General features: G+C 35.7%; 1 protein-coding gene across 1 annotated transcript in view; it reads left to right on the forward strand.

Annotated features, from left to right (window-relative positions):
- Positions 1 to 924: 924 nt before the first annotated feature.
- LOC106872318 (procathepsin L) overlaps positions 925 to 8,865 on the forward strand; it is a 16,896-nt gene continuing 8,955 nt past the window's right edge. The window contains exon 1 of the mRNA XM_014919263.2: positions 925 to 1,122. The gene's annotated coding sequence lies outside the window, so the exon portion shown is untranslated. The remainder of the gene's footprint in view (positions 1,123 to 8,865) is intronic.

Below are 8,865 nucleotides of genomic sequence, written 5' to 3' on the forward strand. Positions count from 1 at the left end.
ACAGATAGACAGACAGACAGACAGACAGAAAGATAGATAGATAGATAGATAGATAGATAGAGAATAGTGTCTTTATTATTTCCTTTTCTTAAAAATAAAATATACTGCGTCTATTGTGTATTTTTTCTTTCTCGTTTGTATCCCCAAACTTTACATGAGGTGACGATGGGGGTAAAAGTACTGCATTGTATCAATCTATTAACACACACACAATTAATATAATTGTTGGTTATGGCCGGTCAAGGAGCAATAACTATTATTGCCGCCCCTAAAGGTTTTACAATGTGCTTCTTTCTTTTCGACTCATGAACAACTGACCGATACATACATACATACATTCATATATACATACATCGATATATACATGCATGAATGTATGTAAGTATATATGTATATGTGTGCGCGCGCGTGTAACTTATAAGAAGTAGATGGTCACGCCAATAGTCAGTCTTTGAATCACTTTGTAATTTCTGGCGAATAATAATGATTTATTTATTAACCACAAGGGGTCTTATTCATATTTTGAAGTATATTATACTTAGAGAGCGAGAGAGAGAGAGAGACGTGTGTATGTTCATGTGACAATGAGCGACATGTAATATATATAATTTCCTAATTCAAAATAAAAAAAAAATATGGGGAAAAGACAAAAAGCAAAAGAATCTTTGAACTACTTAAAACAAAACCTACAGTTTGCCCTTATAATTATTATTATTTTTTTTAAGTGTAATACAATTACTTTCTCATTTATTATATTAATTTGCTTCCGTCCAAATTCCTTTCCGATTCGAACAGTTTATTGAAGTAATCATCATCATCATCGCGTTATTATTTTTTGTTTGTTCTTTGATGTTTCAGCGCACATGTTCATGGTCACAGTCATGTGTCATGTGACGTCACTAATCACGGGACTTAACGCAACAGACAACCCTCACATGACTTCGCTACATTTATATAAATATATCCACCCATTCTCTTATACTTACTTCCAGCATTTAATCTGAATAGTTGTTCATTTCTTTAACACCGATAAAACAAACCCCTAAAAGCTAAGGGTGAGATCTGATAATCTGCTGTTAATCTCAAACCTCGAATTTGTGTTGAAATATTTTTTTGTTTCAAGTAAGTGTTAATTATATCAATGGATTTTTAACGAATTTTCTTTTGTTAATATAATTTCTTTTTTACGAATTTTTATTCATATATTTAAATAATATGTTAATGTACATTTTTTTTTTATTAGAAACTTATTTTATTAATGTTAACTTTTTTTTGACCCAAGCCAGCTCCCGATCTAGCAAGGACCTACCAGTAAAAACGTTTTCCTACCATGATCATCCTATATAATTTATTTTACTCAACATAAGCTTATCTGAGACTACATTATCAAATGTATCCTCTCCTTTTATTAACCTGGATCAAATATATCTTCCCCCCTATGTTAACATGGTAAATGCGTCCAAGATATGAGGGACGTTTGGCTACTATTTCTACCAGGATATTTGACACTGTTTATTATAATATTATAATTTTTCTTTGTGATTTTCTGAGTTTAAAATCTGTCGAGATTATTTTTGCTTCTCAAACCTTCCCTGATCAATATAAGGTATAATAAGTGCCAGTCAAGTGCGATAAAATATATGGTCTTGTCTCTGCCTGTGTTTTTATAAGCAATTATTTTTTTGCTACTGTAGTAAAAGGTCAGTGACATGTTGGGGGGTGATTAAGTTTATTTGTTAATTAACTTGATTAGCAAACAGTTACAAATGTCATCGCATACTTATTTTATCTTTGTTTTCTTACAGCAAAGAAATATATCATTTTCCATTTTATTAATAATAAAATCGGCGTAGATAAACAAACAAAAAACAAAGAAGGGGTTAATTAAAAACAATTTTTTTTTTCGTTACTATATATGGGCTTAACTACTAATTGGTTCCTCGTCCCCAGCATTTCTTTCCTAAATTCTGTATATACATAATTGTAACCTACATTCTCAGAAACGTATCTGCAAAATTTCATTTAAAAATATGCTTATTTCAAAAAAGTTACGAGTTAATAACGACAGTGGGTCACTTAATAATTTGCATCTGTGTATATATATATTTCTTCAACTGTCTGATCTTTTATTTCTTGATTAAGTTAGTGTCTGAAGTTTAGATCTTTGTTATTATTATTATTATTATTATTGTTATGTACTACTGAAACGTTTTGAAACCTGTAGATGTGTTCAAGTGTTTGTATTTGTCAATACGTTTCTTCTGCTGTTTCTCTGTGGTTGGTTCTTTGTCAGAATGTGAAATCTTTATTTATGGCTGACGACATCATTGTGCCAAATAACAAGAACGTTGTATAATGTTGTTTTAGCATTACTGCTAGAGATAAATTTATGTAAATACGAATTAAACATTTACTGCTTTCTTTTTTCCCCCATTTGTTTCTTATTCCTTATCTTGGGCCGTGATCTTGGTTTATGTATTTATATTTTATCGTTCCTTCTATGATATATATACCTAATTATAATGGAATTCTCGATAAGAGTGGTAGGAACTATCTTTGTTTTATTAAGGATTTTTTCTTTCTATTAAATAATAATTTTGCCAATAATATGCACAAAGTAATATATTTAAGGGGTAGGGGTCAGTCGATTAAATCGGTTCCAGTACTTGACCGATGGGGAAAGAAATTCCCATTGTTTGAAACACAGTAATACCCCATAAGGTAGTGATGGCCCCCGGGAGAAGAAAAACTGATGTCAATTGTTACGAGGTTCGACCTCAAAATGTAATGAGATGCAACTAAATAAATATAGCAGGGCCTTTTATACCGACTAATTAAACGCTGGACTAAAATTACTTCAGCTTTTTTTCACCCAGTCCGGGATCGATTAAAATATATACTTCAGCGAAATTATATATCTTTTATATCCTTCCGTGCAAATCTTTGGCCTTTATCAACATTAAAAGAATTATTATTGCTTCACCTAAGTTTATTGGTTTATAATTATATGTCACAAATGTTCACCATAAACCCGAGTAACAAGTTAATTACGTCATTGAGATGTCATAACTATTTAAAATCCACAAACAGTTTCATTTTGTAGTTAGCATAATAGCACCAGTAAAAATATCAGTCTGTCTTAATTGAATAAGTGTTGGTGTCTGTGACCTTATCCTACCGTACTTCAGTGTCTGATGTGAAAAAAAAATAGTGGCATGTGATATGGATAGTATTATATAAGTTTCTAATTTAGGCATAAGGCCAGCAATTTTGAGGACGAGTGGCTAGTTGATACTATCAATTTCATTACTTGACTGATATTTTGATATATCGACTCTCAGAAGGATGAATGGCAAAGTTGAACTCGGAACGTTAATAGACAGGAACAAATACCGTAAGGCATTTGTTTCCGACGATGTATTTCTGCCAACTCATCGCTATATGATATTACTTCATAATAAAACAAACGTGAATGTAATAAACCTTTTAAAAGGCTGAGGTTGTAAGAAAAAGCAAATGTTTTTCGCTGGTAAAAGGTCTGTCTCAAAGCGCCAGACTGGAACTTCTCTGACAACGAGGGCGACCGATTGACAGTCATTCGACCGTAGGATAGATTGCTTTGCGGCAATCGTGTCAACTCTACGCTCCGAGTTCAAATCCCGCCGAGGTCAACTTTGTCGTTCATCCTTTCGAGGTAAATAAATAGGGTGCCAGTCCTGTACTGAGATCCAGCTTTCTCTTTCTCTCCCTTTTTGTTTCCGTCTGGCTGCGGTCGAACCAGGAAATGGATGGGCTCTGCCGGGTGTCAAAAGGCCTCAAGGCATGCTGTGTTTCAGCTCGGTGCCCCTACAACTCTACTAACGAGTTGAGATCCTATCGTAAGGCATTACCATACCTGATGGCTCCACCTTGCCAACGTTCCCTTAATCGCACCTGGGATTTTGGCACATTATTGTAATCTTCGATACTTTCCAAAGACCAGAGGGTCATTGTTGGGATGTCTTTGATCATGAGCGTGCTGGTCTAACTTTGGTCTAGGATCAAATCACTATGTATTATAGAGTAGTGGTTGATCACAGTTGACCCCTTAACCATCACCACCCCCACCTTGGAATCTTTATCTTTTGAAGACGAGAAGGTGTATTCGAGGGAGTTTGGGTCTGGTATTTTTAGCGGGTTGATCTGCGGAGTGTGTTTAAGTGAAGAATGTTTTTTATCACCACCAGAGTACGGGCTGGTGTCTTTTTATTTATTTAAAATATTTCTCTCTTTTTCTTATCAAGTATGATTTTTTATTTAACGTGTCTGAGACTTGTATGGACGGTCACCCAGCAAGTAGGCAAGCAGGCAATCTGTCCGAGATCTTGAACTGATGTTAAAAATAACAACAAAAAAAAAAGACTCATTATACACGAAGGGTTTCCGATAATAATAGCCGGTTGATGACATTAAGCAGAAGACTTGACATTGTCTTGGACGTATTCGGGAGCGTCAGATTTTGATAATGGCCATTTGGTAACATTATCTGTGGTTATGTGACTTCCAGTATGTATAATTGTATTGCTAGTCTCTAATTTTCTGTAGTCTAGGTATGATGGCATAACTATACTTTGGTTTCTTCATGTCTCTCTGGAAATCGAAATAGCTGGTAATAGGAAGGGCCTTAGAAAACCTACCTCTACAAATTCCGATAATCAATCGTTTTTGGTCTTGGAGAATTAAAAGTATTTGCTCAGCAAGTTCCTTATAAATTTTTTATTTCTTTAATGTTTATTTATTTGCAACTGAACAGTGAAAAATACTGTCGCACACTCAGTAACTTATATATACATTCATAAATTATGTGTGTGGGTTGGTGTGTGTGTCACTGTTCAACTGCAAAAAATACACATCAAAGAAATAAAAAAATTATACGGAACTTGCCGAACAAATAATTTTAGTTCTCCGAGACCAAAAACGATTGATTGCCTAGATTCCGTCTAACCCATGCAAGCATGGGAAAGCGGACGTTAACACAATGATGGCTCACTTTTTAATTACTGTAAATTATCTTAATTCATAATCACCTACATTGTTGTTAGAAATTTGGCTTATATGTTATAATCTCTACTTAGAAAAAGAATTTCTTTTTTTCAATTTGGCGATAAGCATCTTCAGTTAATACTTATTTTAAATATAAACATATGTGCTGATGTGTCAGTTGTTTTGTGTGGCTTGTAGCTTTAATTATATAGGAAATTAAATTTTAAAAATGCGATCAATACAGACTGTAAAATACACTATATTTAATTCACCATATATAAAGGTGAGGTGATCAAAACCGCTGCTAACATATGTTAATATCATTAGCACGGCATTTCGTTCGTCTTGATGTCCTGAGTTCAAATTCCGCCGAAGACGACTTTGCCATTCATCCTTTCGAGATCGATGAAATAAATATCAGTTGAGGACTGTGGTCGATGTGAACAACTTATCCCCATCACACGAAATTGCTGGCCTTGTGCCAAAATTTGAAATCAATATTTAAAACGGTATTTGTTAATTTGATATGCTAATCTCCGATATTGCCATAAAATTATTTTTTCATTCTGAATGCTATAAAATTAAAGTATGATGTATGTTTATAGATATATAGTTTTAGTTTGTTTTAACCTAGACACTTAAGGGAATACAGCCTTTTATTCAGGCATACTTATGAACATTTGTTAAGGGCATAACTACAGATATTCCTTAAGTAGTGTCTGCTTTCTAACCTCTCCACTTCAGTGTTAATAATAATAATAAAGAAAAAAATTTTAAAACCGGACTTGTTAATTCTTAAGTACATTTTTCCGGCAGCATATCAAGTTTCTTCCCTTCATACTACAATTCCAGCACATTTCCCACTTTCAAGTCTGAAGTATTTTCCTGTTCATTCAAGAAGCTTTATTTTATTTTGCTGTGATTTTGGCTCCGCATTGTGAACCAATAATACAGTTAACCTCATTCTACACTCTATGGTATGTGTGGGTTTGCAAGGTTTATTAATATTTAGGTGTTATACATTTAAAAAAAAATTTCTGTGCTATACTGCTTGTATTTCAAAGCATAAAATTTTCGGGGTTGTGTTGACGTGGTGGATGATGATGATGTTTATATAATTTAAAAAATGACTAACTTGCAGGTGGAAGCTCTTCGATTCAAACTGTATAGAATCAGTTCACTGTTGCTGGGCAACCATTTCCTGCTACTTAGACTTGTCTGTTTGTTAATACTATGTCTACAACAGATGTTGCACACACACTTACGGTCGTTGTCGTTTAAGGTCCACATTCCATGCTGGCATGTGTTGGACTGTTTGACTGGGATGCCCTTCCTAACGCTAACCACTCTGAGAGTGTAGTGGGTGTTTTTACGTGCCGCCGGCACGGGAGCCAGTCAAGCGGCACTGGCATCGGCCACGCTCGAATGGTGCTTTTTATATATATATATATATATATATATATATATATATATATATATATATATATATATATATAATGTCCCCAGGTTGATCAAAACCTTGTGAATGGATTTGATTGACAGGAACTAAACGAAACCTGCCATATATGTGTACGTTTGTTTCTTTGTCTCGGCGTCACATGATAGTTGGAAGTGAGTGTCACTATCGTACGAATGGTGCTGCTCGTTTACAGTTTTAGACGATGTGCTCTTTCAGTTTCCGTTTACCAAACCCACTCACAAGTCTTAGTCAGCCTGGTACTGTAGTAGAACACTTGGCAAAAGTACCAAGTAGTGGGACTGAACTGGAAACCTTGTGGATAGGAAGCAACCTCCTCAATCTCACAGCTGCATCTGTACACATTTATTTATCCTCCAAATCCGTTTTCCATGCTAGCATGGATTGGACAGTTTGACTGAGGTCTGGAAAGCCAGCAGCTGCACCAGGCTCCAATCTGATTTGGCAAGGTTTCTACAGCTGGATGCCCATCCTAATGCCAACCACTCCGAGAGTGGAGTGGGTGCTTTTTATGAGCCACCAGCATGGGAGCCAGTCAGGCGGCACTGGTGTCGGCTTTTTAAGTACCACCAGCATGGGTACCAGTGAGGTGGCACTGGCATCGGCCACGCTTGAATGGTGCTGTTTACGTGCCACCGGCTCGGATGCTAATCAGGCAGCACTGGCATTGGCCACAACTATGATTTCACTTGGTTTAGCAGGTCTTCACAAGCATGGCATATTGCCCAATGTTTAAAGGGTGCTTTTAAATGGGCCATTTATGCGACACTGGCATCAGCCATGGCCACAATCTTACTTGGCTTGCCGGGTCTTCTCAAGCACAGCATATCTCCAAAGATCTCTGTCTCTTTGTCATTGCCTCTATGAGGCCCTACGTTCAAAGGTCGTGCTTCACTACCTCGTCCCATGTCTTCCTGGGTTTACCTCTTCTACAGGTTCCCCCCACTGTTTGGGTGTGACACTTCTTCACACAGCTGTCCTCATCCATATGCAACACATGACCATACCAGTGCAACCATCTCTCTTGCACACCACGTCTATTGTTGTTTCCATACACTTATTAGTCAGTATCGAATCTGAACAGGCACATACAATTAGGGCTCAAGGTTGACTAGAAGCCTACAACCAACAAAAAGCAACAACCTCATAGCTGTATAATTATGATTGACTACTACAGGCTGTTTATCAATTGAGCATGTACAAACTTAAAAGGATAACACAATTGACCTGCAAAACAACTGTTATCAGTTTAAATCCTGACATTTATGTCTTTAAACATGATGTTACATAAGTATTTATTTCCATCCTCCTTCTGATCTGTACTTTTATTGTAACATCGTGTTTAACTCTTTAACATTTAAACCGGTCACATCCAGCCCAGATATTCTACCAGTTTTATATTCAAACTGATCAGATTCAGATCCAGCTTCTCACACTTATCCTACAATGCCATTTAGAAATAAACAATCACATCATAAAAATCTCGCAGCTGTGAGATATCTTTTATCTTCTGTTACTTGCCCCAGCCAAATGACTGGGACCATGCTGGGGCACTGTCCTGAAGGGTTTTTAGTTGAACAAATCAACTCCAGGACTCAATTTCTTTAAGCCTATTACTTATTCTCTCGGACTCTTTTGCTGAACTGCTAAGTTATGGGGGACTTAATTGCTTTGCTTTAATGGTTAATCCTTGTTGTCGTTTTAATCTACATTGTTAATCCATTAGAAATTATCCCTGTCTATTTAAACGCTCTATCTTCTCTCACTACTCCTCACTTATATCAGATTTTATACAAAATAAACACTTTACCCAATCCTTCCTAATTACAACTTTTTGGGGCTTCTTTGGTTCCCATCAACCTTCCATGTTCTAGCAAAGCATCGGTCTCTTTCTGTTTGTGTGGAATTGTAAGTAGATAAAACGGGCTCCTTTTATAAACCTGATAATTCTTTTTATTAACCCGATTTACATCAAGAAATGAAATTCCCTCTTCATTGATCACACACTCTTAATCCACTGCAGGTGTTTTAATGTTGAACCTATTCCTTTAGTGGTATGACTGAGGAGTGGTGGCAGTGATGTCACTGCTGGTAGTCAGAAATTTTATCTTTTGTTAGCATATTTCTGTTGACAAACACTGCCTTCAATTCTTAAAATAATGATGAATTTAATGTCTTTATCAAACTGGTGTTTGAGACATAAATGAAAATGAAATTTTGATAGGAAGTTCTAATTTAGATCATTTAAAACCGCAAGTTTAGATCACAGATCCAGGGCCATCTCAGGTAGGATGGTATCAAGAGTTTATACCTTGAATGTTGTTTTTTCTTTCCTTTTTTTTTTTTTTTTTTTTTTTTTTTTTTTT

The sequence above is a fragment of the Octopus bimaculoides genome, chromosome 14 (assembly GCF_001194135.2).
Source record: "Octopus bimaculoides isolate UCB-OBI-ISO-001 chromosome 14, ASM119413v2, whole genome shotgun sequence".
In the NCBI taxonomy this organism is placed as follows: Eukaryota; Metazoa; Mollusca; class Cephalopoda; order Octopoda; family Octopodidae; genus Octopus; species Octopus bimaculoides.